We start from the raw sequence: 17,859 nt of genomic DNA, 5'->3' as shown, positions 1-17,859 counted from the left end.
ACTGCTTACTAATAAACTGGTTCTGTATAGACATTTTTTTAATAAATAAAAGTATGATGTATAATTAAGCATAATAAAAAAAATATACCTATATGAAAATTTGCCATTTTTAATAAGATTAGTGGAACACATGAAGTTTATGTGAAAGTGCTTTTCGATCGATGTACTATAAAGCGACATAGTTATACTTTCTTACTTAATGTAATTTTCAGACAAAAAACTCCAACTATTAAAAAAATATTTTGCATGAGAATCAAATATAAACTTCAAAATATTAGATTGATAAATATGATAGCCAACGGACCCCTAATAATGTTTAAGCCGTCTCCAAGTTAATCTCGACCGAGAATAGAATCCGAGTCCATTTTACTTTATTTCCTCGACGTTAACCTGATAGGGTTTGATCGATGCATTTTAAAATAAAGATCAGATTGAATAATTTATTGGACTTGATTCATTTTTTCTATATAACATAAAACAGTTTGAACCATTTGATCGGCTCTTATCGCACCATTTAAATATTCATTAGCGGATAATAATAATTTGTAACACAATATAAATATAACAAACAAAACAACAAAACAATTTATTTAAATTTGGCGGCATTTTATATAGAATAGTCACTTATTGTAACTAATAATTAAATATTTATTAAAAGCTATATATGGTGTTTTATTTATACAAAACTGTGTCGATAGTTGCAAATAAGCAATATACTTTATTTTAAGCATTTAAATGTTAATTAACGAGCTATAAAATCATCGTAATAAAAGGACGTTTATCTAATATATATTAGCTTTATTTCGATAGATTTCGTCCGCCGAAGACGGGCTCGAGTCAAAATGTTTTAATATTTTAATTAATTTATCGAATTTATTTGCATTAATTTCCTGTAATACTTATATGTGCTAGGTTAACTATACGCAATTAAGTTTATATATATTCTAATCAAATTCCGTACGTAGATTATTAGAAAGAAATCGTCATTGTCTGACCAAATTTCAATTTTCTAAGGGTTTTATTACTCAAGTATTTATTATAAAAAATAGCAAACCAACCGGATGCTCCTACATGTATCTCCGGCGGAAACTTGTATATACGTAACACACACATATAAAGCTTATCGAAGCCTAATCGATGGCAGCCTTTGCGCATCTCGGCCCGCATTCAAATTTCGAACGCGAACTGTCATGGCGGCCAATCGTAACGTCCGAAAACTGAACGTTGATACGAAAACAGTGATGGGACATTGACATTGATTTGTTGTTACTTCTGTATTTGTATAAGACGGATCTACTTCTGAATACTTAAGAGCAATGCTTCGAAATTCAAAAATAAATTGCCTATAAAAAATACTAAGTTCAATGTAATAATTTCATGTTTATTTTTATTTTATTTAATGGATTATCATGGATTAACAAGTCTTAATTTTCAAAAACAATAACAGTCAAAATTTAATAAATAAGTAGATATCTTCTTGCCAAAAATACATGTATTTTTATAATTAGGTAGTAACTGTAGATACTCTTGAACTCTATCTAACATAAAATCAATAAATTTTCATACATCAATTTTGATTCATAATTTTAAATTGAATTTTTATATAATATCTAGCAAATGTGAAAAGTCTTATTTGACATACTGCTACTAATTTCAAATAATAATATTACAATTATAAAAAAGACACAATATAATATATAGAGTTTCAATAAATAAAATCGCCAAAATGTTTTTTTATGTATGTACTAGAAACACGATTATCATTCAGAATTATATTAGAATAAATATTTTCTGCCTAAACTAACTATTTTTATTATAAATTTAATGAAAGAAACGACTCTACCGTTAATGCTCATTTTATTATTTTTATTATTAGTTTATTAAAAGCAAATTGAATAGGCATTATTTATTTATTTAATAACCAGTTTGTGGTTTAATATAATGAAACCGTGATCTTATCAGAAGATGTTTGTCCCGACGGCTTTAATATTCCAGGTGACTTTTTGGATCTTACTTACTTCTAACCAATTTTTTTATCAAATAGAGAAGTACATAGATAAATATTTTTGTAGATATTACATCTTATTAGTATTTTATTTCATCATTTTTACATAAATATATTTATTTGATTAGTCATAGTCCAAAATAGTTCGGTTATTACTTATATTTTTCAATGGATTTCTTAAACATTAGTAGAGTTATCAGCCGCGCTTTTACTCCGTCATTTCAATTGGTATTTACTGTATTGGTCTAAATTATATGCAGTAAGGTCAATGCAGCCTGATGAAGAAAAGTCTACATATTAACATATTAACCAAAGAATGAATCCGTAAAACTAATAATATTTATAACATAACACCATTAAATACCTTAATTGTCCTCGTAAGATGCGTATCACTCAAATATCGTTCACTATCACTAATCACTTTTATCGTTGCGATATAAAAACACACTGAAATCATACGCTCCATTCCGTCGAGTCCATTTTCAATAAGAATATTATCTAGCACAGCTCACAACTTGTGTAAAATAATTATTGCTTTAGCTATATACGATTAAGTAAGGAGATATAAAGATGTTTTGAATATAGTTCAGTAAGTGCGCAGGCGCGTGAAGCCAGACCGCGGCACGTGAAGCGGCGTCGTTGGGACGCGACCCGACACTAAACCAGTCGTGTGACTTTTTGTTGTGAACGCGTCGGCCGCCCTCGGCTCCGCTCGGTAACAACCGCCGCTGCGATACACATCCAACCTCATTGGTGGAAACCTCCACGGGCGGTTTGAGGGCGTGACTTGCAATGGGAGTGTTCTCTTTTTAAATTTTCTTTTTCTCTTTTTGGGCGTGCAGTGGTGTGCGTCAGTCGCGCTCGCGCCGCGAGTGATGGATGACGTATTACCGAGGACTTTGTTTCGTTAATATGAATGGTCATGTTTATTTATTTGAAGAAAATATTTACTCATTAGTTAATACATTAGAACTCATCTTTACAATTTCAAGTCTACTTTATGTATACTATATAAGATTATTATGATCTTGTGCAAACTTCGTTAAATTAATTCTAACACTTCAATTGTAATTTAAAGAGCATCATAAACCAAAAAGTTTGTAACCGATTTTATTTTTAATAAGTAGAGCTTTTCATTATTATCTACCTAGAATACTGGTTTTACAGTATCTTTATCATCTTCTTATCTATTTTTGAACCAAACAAACATTTCGATACATGCTGTTATTTTAAATGTAATAAATAAAATTTAAAAGTCTAGAATAAAAGTAGAGTAGGTAGATTTTTAATCACATTACATAATATTATTTTAAATATCAATAAATATGCTATTATCCGTTACACCTATTGTAACTACAACAACGTATTAACCTATAGGTATATAATTACTTAGATACTTATAACAGACTACAATATGACGTTTATTATTATTTGCTATTTATGTAACATTGACATCACTAAGATTGCTTCCTCTTTCAATCGCATGCATACGAAGGAGATAGCATTACTTTAAGTTCTGCTAAATTTGTATAAAAAGTCAGTAGGTAATATAATATGTTACTGACGACTTTATCAAATTAAAATTTGATAAGCTTCAACCGCTAAATAAAGACTGACTGAAACACAATCCTGCATTTGAAGGAGGATATTTAATTACTATTATTATGAATAAATATTGATTTATATCCTAATTAATTATTATTATAAACAAAAAAATATTCTCAATATATTAAACCTAAGCATATCTACGTTATTTGAAAACGGTAACTTGACTAACGACACGATTAGTAATAGAAGAACCATTTTAAATATATATTGGAAATTAACTTGTTTTTGATTTCATTCTAAAATATGGACGGATTACTAATCAACTATAAATCGATTTAATATTATAATTCATTATTAAGCTTCAATTTAATACTTGTTTAGCTATGTTGTTTGGTGGTATATGGTAATGTAAATAAAAAACATTTACTATGAATACATACTATATAAAGTAGGTATATACATAAAGTTGACAAAATTAAGATTGACTTTCTTTTTTCACCTCATATATAAGACAGAGACAGCAATACTTAAGGTTCTGTCAATTTTGTTACGCTAATAGACATAATCGGTACAATTAAGCGTGTTAGTTTGAAAGTACTTAGGTAAAGGTAAACAATTATTGATTGATGTTAAAATGATAGTTTATTTATAGCTTTGAACATTGGAATATGATTGGAAGTAGAATGGATAAAAATTTAATACCAATTATTTTAATTAAAATAAACTTTTACTAGTAGGTAACCTACTTAAGGCAACTACCATACCTACTAATAAATCGTTAATTTTACCACTGGTTTAAAGATAGATACCCACTTTATTTTTATAACATATTATGATACTATGTTTATTTATAGCTTAAGTTCTCATAAATAGTATTGTGTCAAATAGTGGTTTGTACATAAATAGTAAGTAATAGCAGAATGTTTGAATTTAGAATCTGTTATAAATAAGTATAAAGGTGCAACCTCACCATAATTTTTTGTTTTGGTAGGTACTACAAATAAAATATGTATATACATACATATTCTATAATATCACTGTAAAAACCACTTAATAAATGTAATTGTTATCAATTCATTATGATCAAATAAAAACGGCTAATATCTAATGTAGATAAGAAAATGGAGTTAAATAAACTGAGGGTCATGGGTTCTAGTAAGTTAAACAATTTACCATATTTAAACAACTTTGTGCTTAAATTATCTCTCATAATCTGCGTTAAAAAGTCGGAGTAAACAGCATGTCTCAGAAAAAAGTCTATCTTTGGAAATATATTCGCAAGCTGGAACGGAGCCGTATCGTGATGTAACACCTGAATACTTTTCTTTAACATTGTCATTGTCCAACAGTGGGAACAACCAAAGATATAGAAGACTGCTGCTCTAAGTACTACCTGTAACTTAATAAATATTCAATATTTATCTATTATACTAGTAGTAATACGTAAACCGAAATCAAAAAACGAGTCAATGGTAATAAAAAAGGAGTCGTCTCTTAATGGTAGAGATTTTTTTTATATTTTGTTTCATGTAATTTTTTATTATATTACAGCAGCAAAAACTTTATCAGGTGAAAGCAAATTAGCGCACTCTGATTATGAGTGAGTTTATTTTTATAATTTATTTCGTGCCCGATAATGAAGAATGCGTGTGAGGACAAAATTTTATCTCCACACTCTCCTTAACAAGGAGGCGTTTGTCCATTTGTGAGATATTTACGATTTTTTACTAAGACTCAGTTTTAGCCTTGAATTTTTTATAATTTTAATAGCAGTTAAAAATTAGGTATGTTTTAAAATATTTTTTGTAGTTAGTAACATTTCTACAACTCCAGACTTAACATCTAAAATATACTATGATATATATTTGAATATTAATAAGCAAATCAAGAAGCATTAAATGAAATCTCCTATAAAACTAAAACCATTAACTAATATTTTTATGAATACAACATATAGTATTACATTTCAAATGCCGTCTGGCATAGTGATAATGACTCGTACATCAATGCCGATGGTTCGAATTTATTTGTAAACAGATATTATTATTAGTCACACGGATATTTTTTATAGTTAACATGGATATTGTTTTCGTGTTGTTTCCTACTTTGAATAGCCCGTTGAAACATCGCGCCAGTCTCTCGTGTACTTAGCTACATATAATGAATAAGTATATATTACTTACTCTATATTAATAGTAATAATATATGGTAGAATATATACCTAAATCAAATCCAATAGATACCGGATTTGATTTAGATTATATTACGCCATAAAACTATGAATAATGTTCATATTATGCGGCTATAAACTATAATATATAAACTATAATTATGCAATTATAAACAATTACAAACATGACTAACTAGGTATTAAGTACAGCTATATAAATCCTAGCCACTACTATTATATGGTAAATAATATTATCATTGTTCTGGTTGTTACATAAAATTACCAACAATTACTACATAAAGACGTTTACATAGAAATGACATTATGTTGTATATTTAGATAATTATTTTCATTTGGTGTAAGTACAGGAAATAAGCAATGAATAAATAATTGTTTGTCTAAAGATATGTAGACATGTACATTAAATTTGAGATCAAATCATTAATTTTAATAGAATCACTTTGAACTCTTTGCTGCAAACAGATGAATAACATAAGCTTAAATCTTTGAATATAGAAAATATCTTTATCGTTTAGTAAGTGAGATACGACGTTTTACTTTGAGACTTAAAATGGATGAGAGACTTCACATAATAAGATATAATGTCTGTGGTAGATTTTTGTACAGGCCAACTGACATGACAGCATATTTAAAACACACACACACATACACAGACATACCCACAGAAAAACCTGTATTATACTATATACTTGTAGATATTATACAAAATCGTATAGAAATTGTAGATCGTCATAACTTTTAATATGTCTAGTATGTCAAAAAGTGTTAATGCTAATAAATATTAAATAAGTAAAGATTTCAAGATTTGTATTGCGTTTTTAAAGTGAAACTTTATTGGTCACGATAGAAGTAAAGTTGGTGGACGTATTTGTGGAACGTTTCTATACAGCTGTTACGTTTCAAGATTAAATGTTACCGACGCCAACAGCTTCATTTCTGTCTGTGTATCTACAGATGAAAACATATGTTTATTATATACTTTAGTTAATAATATTTAATAAAACAATAAATACATTTTATATAACTTATATTTACTGATTTATTTTGTTTTTTATAAATTTTAATAAAACCGATTTTTTTTTTTAAGTTTCAGTGAGCCTCATGTTATACATACTTCTACTTAAAGCAAATTTTACGTTAACGAAGGGGGACGGCGATGGCAGGCTACTGAGTCATAACCGATGCGTGTACTTCCTGGCGTACTTAAAGCATAATTATAATATTCATCATTAAATCGTCACTGAAATTTCGTTTATTTATTGTATAACCACCAATAAGTTGTATGGTTAGAACTGTTATAATTAATACTTATGAATAGATACCGACCTTAGCCATTATTTCTAGACTACCCATTTGAATTATTAATTATTTTGCAAATAAAAATGAACATAATAAATTTTGAGGTTAATTAGGTTTATTTGGAAAACTTATTTAATTATATAAGCACCTGTAATATAACTTATTAATAATTTTATACGTATTGTATATATAGAGACTTTGAAACGTTTAATGTAGAGCCATAGACGTGGGTGAATGACATCTCGGCACGTGAAGATATGTGTACCTACTTAGCTTCTGACCCTTTGCACATGAAACAATTTTTAAACGACGTACTTTCATAATATAAGTAAAGTTTTACTCTATAAAACATTAAACGTTAAATATTTACTTTATATAATAGCTGTTACCATTACAGAATTGTTAATTGATTGTCAAAAATCTTTTTCATTTCCATATTAAACTATATTTTTATTTATTACTTTAATAACGTTGCTTAATATTATAAACGAATCTGAAACTTGCTTGTTATAGAAACTTTGTTAAATAAATAAATATTTATATGAATCAAATGTAATAATAAAACTATTTTATTTCAGTTATTTCTTGCATGTTTTACTTTAACTGCAATTTTTAAATCGTCATTAAAAATAAATTTAAATAACTATAAGCTACCGATTGTGAACACGGACTTTACCGAGAAGATCTGGCAAGCTGATCAGAATTTTATTGGTTTCATTAATTATATTATATTTGTATAAATTATAACGAAATGAAATTAACTTCTTTTTCATATAAACTATAAACGCTGCCTTATTTATTTAAATTATATAAATGCAATAAAATGTACATACATACATTATATATATACAGTAAAGCAACTGCACGAAAACCGAGTAAACAGATATTTCCCGTTCCCCTCAACACCCACACGCTCTAAGCAGGCAGCCAGTCTGAATAACATTTAACCCCTTTGAAATGTAAAAGCATTACGGAATGAAAAAACAGCACTTATGTACCCCGCGACGCAGATAAACCATCTCTCGTACAAAGCGTACAAAGATACAATACCTCTGAAAGGGTTCAAGAACGCACTTTTAAATTAACACCGCCAACTATTGTAATGACGTAACCGACCCATTTATCACACACAATATTCAACCTTCAATTGTTAGAGAAAGAAACTGAAATGCAGTATACTCGCTTATGTTTCAAATACAGCATAAAATATTAGTCGTCGCAATACCTCTGTTTAAAATAGGACCATTTATATTTTTCCTTTTCACGTTATTGTCTCTGCTTGGCAGCGCTTGCAACCGTCACGTTCCAATTTCGAAAAGTGTCGGAACAAAATGGTCGCCGCTTTGTGCTGTACCCTCGCTTGGCTGAGTTGAATTCGCTAATTTAGCAGATGCTAGCTAGCTTTGATGTTCCGACTTATGGTAGTATGTCGGACATCTAGCTGCTTTTGATGTTAAAGGCACCTACATTTGTTTGGTGATTTTGTTCCGGAGCATGATTCGTAATTATTCATACTACATACCGACGTCAAAAGTATCGTCTGAACTATACAACCAGTCATAGATACAACCTTCCATCAAATAAGACTGGTAACCAAATTGGAACATCACTGTACCGTGTTTACAACTCGACAAAAAAAATTGTATAACAAAGGAGCCGAATTTAAATTCCAATCGAACTTTGACACATGTCTGCCACCATAAACAATGAAAATTCAAATCATCGTTGTGTTCGACAGCCGCCGACCTAATGCGATTGTGGCTTGCGTTCGCCGTAGTCTATGGCTCTTCATCTATAAATGGGAGCCTTTTCTTTCGCTTTTTCTTCACAAAATCTAAGTCGAGATCGGCTGATAAGTTATCTCGTGTGAGATGGTCTCAATATCCACAGATGGCCTTGCTCTCGAGTAATCTCTGGGCTCGACGTGGATATTTTTGACATTTTTTGCTGTAGTTTCTTTGAAAACGCTTTGTAGTCTAATAAGGACATTATTTTGACGGAGATCACGCCGTTGTAATAATGTAAACACTGATTGAATAAAGATAAATAAGACAATCAGGATGACATGAATGTAGGGGTTTTGTTGTGGTATGAATTTGTCTCACATTTTGTACTTACAAGCAGATGTTTCTTGTAATCCGTCTTTCTTGAATTTTTTTCTTTAAAATTGTTCCTATATTATATTATATTTATATTTAAATATTTACAAAAAAATAAATAAATATTAATAGCGCCTTTAAATACAGCAATTATATCTGATATAAATTAAAAATTGCCGGTCCACGTGGAAAGCATGTATTATTTCCTCCATTCAATCATTATTTTTAATATTTATTTAGATTAAGGCCTAATTTAATTCATCTATAAATATATCGTATTCGTCAGTATAAACCGAAAGGCTACCATCTATTAGTTTTTTTTAAATACTTAAATCGTTAGTTTGCGTAATTGCTAACTTAGGAACATTAATTTAAAAAGAAATAAATAACATTGATATTAGCTTTAATATATTAATAATTTTATTTGATCTACTACGATAATATTACCTAAATAGCCACACCAAAACGAGGAACAACCGTACAGGAAAATCTATGAAAGATCATAATGAGATCATAATTTTTATTTAATAGAAGACGAACGTTTAATCTGTTGTGTGTTAAATTATGGGTGGATTAATTTAAGCATAAACAGTAACTCTAACAGATAAAAAATAAACGATTACAGTAAAAAACTAAAAAGTACTTCCTTTCCTTTTTTGATACTTATCCATCCACTCTGCTATAATGCGGGACGATGGATACACATATATCAGAATTTCAGGAAAATTAAACACTTTCAGGTTTTCTTACGATTTTTTCCTCCATCTCAAAGCCTTTGGTAACTTAAAAGCAATTAACCACATGAAAATTCAGTGGTACTTGCCTGGGTTTGAGCCCGCAATCATCGCTTAAGGGTGAACCTTAAGCGATGATTGCGTTATAAATACTTGCGTGTTATAAATACTGGGCCATCTCGGATTTTTTATGCCAATATACCAAAGAAATAATCTGCTTATTGCTAGTTCACGTGAACATTGCTTAATGTTGTCTTAGATTTTCGCGATTATTACACATTGAAATAAAACTAGTTTTTAACGGATTTAATCGCGTATTTTAATTATTTTGTCTGCCCGTGTCCACGAACACTGCAAAGTGCTCGAAACGTCGGGATGTTAAAAAAAAAATTAATATACGCGATTAAATCCGTTAAAAACTAGTTTTATTTCAAACATTGCTTAAGTTTAAGAACCCTCTTGTTTTTTTTTCGCAATATATTGAACTCCAGAACGTAACCTATTATTAATAAATTATTCAAATATCTAAAGAATTTACTGTATCTATGTATGGCGCAGTAGGTACGGTTGGTTCAGATGTTTGATATACAATTTGACAATAATACTACAAGAACGATGTTTAATCTTTCCAAGATATCACGCACAGACAAGACTACTTATTATTATAATTTATTACTCGCTCTACTTGTATATACCTCAGAGAGTACGAAAACAAATTTAAATAGTTTTTAACCTATTTCTTAATAGATAATCAATTCTAAAAATTTGTTTACACAAATTACCTGTTCATTTAACGCGGAGGGGCGCGCCTTCGTAATTGAACAAAGTGATAGCCTATTCTAATAAAAAATGGAATGAAGATAAACATACCTTAGATTTAATTATTCCATGCGATTTCTCAACAGCCCAACCATATTGATCACTGCCTAGAGTTCTTGATTCATATGTATTTATTAATAATTCAACTGTATTTAACTTAACTACATATATACATATATACACTTTAATGTCTATAACCGCTCTTCGACATTTAAAACGCAATTTTTTCACCTTACCGTAATAAATATCATAGATTATACAAGATCTCAACCACTACTATCGCGACTATTCGATGTCAAATGATTTTATTGGGCGTTTGTCGACTTATGGTTGGAATAAACTATATAATAATGTATGATTCGAATAACAGATAATGCGATGTTGATGCCCGGCTAATGAAGAACTAATTTGATCTGATGGAATCCATACAGTTACACTGACTTATACGGTTGTTTTTTAAAAACTATAATCTATGTATAATAAACTGTAACATTATACATATCATTATTACGTTGGAAAATAATTACCTATTCACTGTTCACCTACTATACATTTTTCAATGTAGTTCGTTTCTAAATATAACTTCTTTACATAAGACACTCAAAGTACTAGGTGTATAGCTAAATATATTTTTATAATGCATAAGTATATTTTTGTTAAAAACATCGAGGCAATATTAACCAACAATATGGTTAGATAAGTTGGTACGATGCTATATAATCTTTTTTATCTTTTATCAATCCTAATGTCATCTGATAATTATTGTAATACGATGTTACACACAGTAAAAATAACGATAGTAAATACTTAACAACGCTAACAGAGTTGTAACGCGACCGAAAAAGCTCTCAGAATAGTCCAGCCGAGAAGACAATCTTCGTACCTATCCCTTATCTGTGCAAGTTAGCAAACAAAACATCGGAGCCGGCAATAAGCATAAAACAAAATCGTTTCGACCCCACACACGCCGTCGCCGGAACACTTGGAAAAATCCCTATGGATTTTCCACGCGGGAGTGAGGCGACCGCCGGGGGGGACGAGGGAAGGAACGTAAAAGAGAAAAGCTGCGAGTTTTTATCTCGGCGCCATAAATTTTATTCGTAGCGTGATTTAGTGCGCAGATTGCCCCTCGCGCCCCGCGCTTCCCCGCGCCTACGCCTCGCCCGGGTAAGGCTGCTAGTCATTGTCAAAATTATTGCACCCCTATCTACTGAAGCTTTAAATATATGTCCCCGACACGTTACTCTGCCTACAACCCGTTCCGGGTCTGAATACGATGCTTTGATGTAAATTTTATAACTTGTAGGCTTCAGAGAATCGAAGCCTTAAACGCATCAATAAGATAGCATCTTACAAAAGGAACTCGAGTTGGATAAACGAGAATTGATATTTAAGTTTTAATTACTTAACTAAGACATTCGGAGCGCGGCTTATTGTACTACCGACGGTCTCTGTATTCAACTACGCCGATACTTACGCAAACTACTTTTCTACTTGTTAACTGCGTGGAATGTTCCACATGATCTAATTCCAATACTTCGTCTAACACAACGTAATACTCAAGCCGACTGAACAGGGATTAATGCAATATCGGGCCAGTGGCGCCATACGACTATGAAGGTTCTAACAAAAAGTTTTACTCAACGCACTAATCCTCCATTATTTTTGCTTTAAGCGTAAATCTTAAGTTATTTGTCAATACCGAGCCACAAAGGCGCCCAAATACCCTTACTATGGCTGAAAAACATAATACACGCCTCATAATAGTGGAACAATTCAGAAACTTGTTAAAATCATAATGCGCTTTTGTGAGCCCCTTGACAGTTCACTTTGTGATTTTTTTCGTACTTGGCTTCGGTTTCGTATAGCGGCCAGTGCGCTTGCAAATGACATGTTTCTTTTTTCACGAGTTCTGGCGAATCCTCGATCGCTATCATCAGCGCGTATTTTATGTAAACACGACAAATTTCGTGGCATGGATGTAGGATGGTATCCGCAGATGCGCCGGCGTTATTTTTATTGTCTATGTAGGTTCGAAGGTTCGCATTTGATCCGGGACGCTCTCTCCACACTGTGTCTTATCTCAGATCTGGTTTTATGAAACCCTAAATTTACGACTGCGGTCGAGGGGTGAGAGCCGGTATAAGCCGACTCTCGAAGTTTGCTGCCAGGAACACTTTTGTCACCAACAATTCATGGCGAGGCACGTTCGGTAAAAATTCTGCGTGTCAAATTGCAACGATGCGTTCAATCGATGCAAAGATTGTAGATAGATCAGCATCAGAGTAACGCCTGTTGTCGTAGGTATACACTATAGCAAGTCTTTCGAAATTATAATTATAATTTAATTCTTAACAAAAATACACCGAATAATCTATTTTAGGATTAATTATTTTCTCTAACGAAGAAAAAATTATCATGAAATTAAATTTTAAGAATCATATTTAATGATGATGAAATTGAAAGTCCCGAGCCGTTTTGACGAAAAGAGTAAAATCTAATTACGTCATAGTATTGTAATTCCTTAATTGGGAACATGGACCCAACCGGGTTAGTCCAGATACAGGCAGATCCTCTATAAATTACGAGAATAAATCCCGGGAAAGAAAAATTGCCCTCTGGAGCACATAATTCTTTCCTTGTCACAATCCCTCCTTATCTACGGCCAATACCGGATTACAATGCGATTTTTATTTTATGCTGTATTTACTTGATATTCTATATGGTTATCTTACCTAGTTTCACACCTATGAATAAATTTATTTTGTGATAAAATATACCGCTATAAATAAACATCATATGACAGACTCTATAAATTATCCGTTTAAATGCTATTTAATTACTTATTAATATTATGTATTATGTAAAAATAATATTAAAAACTATTTAAAATACGATCACTTCTAAGTTACAATATATTTTATTAGCACCTATTGAATAAAGCTATTCTCTCGATGCTGTCCCCACGACCAATATTATATGCTGACACATAATACAAAAATTACTTCACGATTTGATCAGTCACAGTGGTAAGCAACAAACGCTAATATTTTACATGTTTCCCAACAATATCGTCTAATGGACAATGACAAATGCATCCCTTTGTTGCGAATATTAAGATGTCATTGTGAAGTAACAATCGAAATATTCACCAAAATCGCCCGAAAAGTAGGGATGGTAGAAATATTTTGACAGCATAATGAATGGCCAGGTATGCGCAGTGACAGGCTAATGATGGTTTAATATGTGACGTATACGCGCCTGGATTGGCATTTCTTAAATTAATTTAAAATTCATGTTGCTAAGTATAAAATTGATTCGTTAAAATGTTTTCTATTATTGTACTATATTTTTGTGTGTTATTAGTTTAAATTTTTGAATAAATAATTTGTAAATGTCATTAACGAATCGTTCAATCTTAGGTACATTTTGTTGAGTGATATCATTCGTATGAAATACAAATTTACTAATAGGTATATGTAAATAATTTCACACAAACATAGGTATATTTTGTAAATATTTCTAATAACAAATTGCAAAATATACGTAATACATATCTACTAGAGAAAACTCTCCTGACTCGAAGCATTTGTTATGCTATTAAATGTTGTTGCGCAAAAAAAAAGCAGCAATCTTTCGTGTTTCCAATAATTCAGATACATATCATTAAACGCTCCGCACGCCTATTTATTATAATCATTTTTCTATTAATTGCATAACAAACGCGGTGACACAGCATTGTATTAGGATTTATTGCTTCCTTTTGTATGACAACACAGAGCTGTTACAAACGCAATAATGGTATTTATTTATTTTCTTACCCAGATTATTTATTTACCCGAAGAATACACTGTTGACCATCCTTTGTAAACCTTTCAATAGCTCAAGTATTTCTCATTGCCATATTTAGATAAACCAAACAAGTGATATCTAGAAAACTTATTGTCAAAGCCTAGTAGCTATAGTGATCTTTTATATACAAATATTTTATATATAAAGATATGCATTAATTTAATTAACACAGTCTTTTTTTATTTTCCTTTTACTTTTTTCAGCCTAGTGCATTGAGCACGTGGATATCAGGTAAGTCTTAAGTAAACATCAATTGTTAATATTGGCATCATTTATTATTATAATTCCTTTCGTGTTCGGCAGTGATGGAACCCGTTTACCGTATGTGTCGGATATAACTCTTCCACATATGTATTTAATAAATCAGCTGCCGTGGAGTTCCTTGATTGAATAAGCGTTAAGCGTTCTCCCTAAGACATTAAAGAGTTATTACAACATTTACTTTATTTTCATTTGTTTCTTTAAGATATAAATAAATACACATATAAATTTAAATATTGTCTGTTCACTTGTGCCAAAAACGAAAGTTTGAGTGGCAAAAAAAATACAACAAATGCCTTTTATCTGGCGCTTAGTTTGATGCCTTTGTCTTCAATACGCATAAACATGCCCCGTTTGCCACAGATTGCAAAGAAAAGAAAGGCTACTAGATTTTTTTTCATTTATGCACAATAGAATACTTAAGCTTATAATGTAGAATAAATCGTATTGTTGTAAATTAAAATGTAGCATTATATATCATTCAAAAGTATTAGGTACATATCTTTCTCTCAAATGTTACATTTTATTAAGATTATTACGAAACGTGATTTTTTGAAGTATAATTATTACAGCGCTTCGGTTTATCGTTATTTTATTAAGCATGATATGCTTATATATATATTACTTATATATTACTAATATTTTTAGGATAATTTTTTGTAAGGTATAATTTTACTAGCCAACAATAGGGTCAATAAATCAATATGCATTCGTAACGTACATCTCAAAAATGACGGACAGCGCCACACAGTGCGAGCGATCCCCATTGCACGCTCTATTAGCATTCGACACGGCCGCCTTGTTTCCAAACACGCCGAAACACCGACATGTTTATTGCAATACGAGATAATTTTACGATGTGAACGCAATTCCGTCGACGATAATTCGGTCAAAGTTTAATTCGTTGACAAAGATTGTGCGACTTTCTAATCGCTTGGGCGTGAGGTTGAGTACGTAATTTCAATTTTATGTTCCGTTGAATTGTGGGAGGAACGCTTGATGCTCGTGTTCATTGCGATTATTTTGCAGTTAATTTAATGAAGAATCGATATAATTTCACATGTGAACTCTCAAATTATGACTGTCGCGTAGGATTAATTGAGTTGAATATTATCTTGATTGTGCGTGTACTATGCGTTAATATTCAAAACCGCCAATTTTGATACTTGATATTGCTAATTCTTAGTTATTTAACAGGTAGGTTATTTTGGGTAATCCCAATATATACCCCAATATATGTTGTATACGCTTAATTTACTTAAATTAAAATATATAAAGTTGTTGTTGACACCGGACTGAATTTATTTTTATAGTATCAGATATTTTTACAATAATATTAAGCATGTTTTACACATGAAGGCATGATAAAGTAAACTCAAATGAGAAATGTGAACGAAAAATACTTTATATATTAAATACTTTTTATTTATAGAATACTTTATTTATATTAAATTAAAATAATAATTATTATTAATCAAAATTTAATACAATACTAACATATTATTTTTAATAGCGTAAATTTTTAAACTCCTATTCTGTATTCAGAAATAAACTTCATATTTATAACAGGGGTCGATTAGCAACGGCTAATCAGTGATTGGATACAGTAGCAGATAAATTGTTTTATTTATCTGTAATGTGATACACGCCCTTTATTATCAGTCTCCTGTGAGATAAACAACGATATTAAAATATCAAAGATAACGTAATCGTTTTACTAATTTAGATACTGATTAAGAAGTTAAAATCATAACATTATATTGAAATTTTAATCTAGGAACACTTCTTTATTTGATTGTCATATGTTTATTTTATTCCATTATGTATTTACAACCATAATTTATTAGTAAAATTTTACTTAAGTTCATTACGATGATATCCTCCTGGCCGATTCCAGCTTCAGGCTATTCTCAAAGAAGACTAGCCAGTTGGCTAGCTTGTAATGACGGACCTAAGTAAACGCAGGACATAATGCATAAGTTTGTGCAAAAATACAGTGCACACTCTATATCTAGATTCTCATAATTAAATGAAACCACAATTGGATACACGAGCGAAGGAAGCTAAGGCGCAGAACTAACAGTTTTTACGGTACGGGAATATTAGCAGTACCTACTAACATTCAACCTTCGGGCTGCTGATAATTTCCTGACGTAAGAAATTTTTATTTTTTTGCGAGCCCTACCATGGATTTCAACCTGAGATCAATAGCCTTATAGGCCAATTTGGTCTGGTAGAAACGACACTAATATTACTTAGTATATTACTTAATTTTTGCACGCCTGCCTCTTTATGCTATTAGTGTTTATGGCTACGATAAGAGTATACGATTATTGTATAATTTAAAACGCCATTTTACATTAACCATAAACTATATTTTTTGTACTATAAATATAAAATACTAAAAAGGTGCTTAATTAAAAAATATATTAATTGACACGAATTTTCCTTAGTTTTCTTTACTAAATGATTGAGAATACGAGTATGGATAGAGATTTATGTTGGACAATAATATACTGCGCCGACCTAAAATAGCCTATCTATTTTAGGGCAAACTAATGACACCATTAGGATTTTCGAGGCTGGACAGCGCGCCTATATAAAATGTCCACACGTTAAAGGAGCAGGAGAAGGGGAAATTTAATAGGAATGACCATCGCTTACCAACCATCCTATAGGATTTACCCACGTAAAGGCCACTACATTGACTTCTACACTTCGAAATATAAATTTGTCTGCTACTTGATTTCTTGTACCCTTTACAAAACTCTACACCAGCCCCAAATCTACAGGTTCATATTTTACGACATAAAATAAGATTTCATTATGAAATATTAAATTTAATTAGACAGAGGGCTACCGATCTGAGAAGTGGTCAGATGCTCGGAAGTCGATGCTTATCTTGATCACCTTGCGAGCAAGGATTTCATAATAATTTGATAATAAAAAAAAAAATAAAACTATGTTACGTAATTATCTATAAAAATTCAAATTTATTACCAATTTTGTATATTTATGAATATAAATTCCTGGTATTGAAATTTTGGTTAC

The 17,859-nt window shown here is 30.8% G+C and overlaps 1 protein-coding gene across 3 annotated transcripts in view; it reads right to left on the bottom strand.

The window, feature by feature from the left end:
• The window catches only part of LOC125063897 (GATA-binding factor C-like), an 81,372-nt gene extending 78,638 nt beyond the window's left edge, over positions 1-2,734 (bottom strand). For all 3 annotated transcript variants that reach the window (XM_047670585.1, XM_047670587.1, XM_047670586.1), the window contains exon 1: positions 2,370-2,734. The gene's annotated coding sequence lies outside the window, so the exon portion shown is untranslated. The remainder of the gene's footprint in view (positions 1-2,369) is intronic.
• Positions 2,735-17,859: the final 15,125 nt, after the last annotated feature.

Source organism: Vanessa atalanta, chromosome 5 (genome assembly GCF_905147765.1).
Source record: "Vanessa atalanta chromosome 5, ilVanAtal1.2, whole genome shotgun sequence".
Lineage (NCBI taxonomy): Eukaryota > Metazoa > Arthropoda > Insecta > Lepidoptera > Nymphalidae > Vanessa > Vanessa atalanta.
This window is presented reverse-complemented; position numbering and strand designations above follow the sequence as displayed.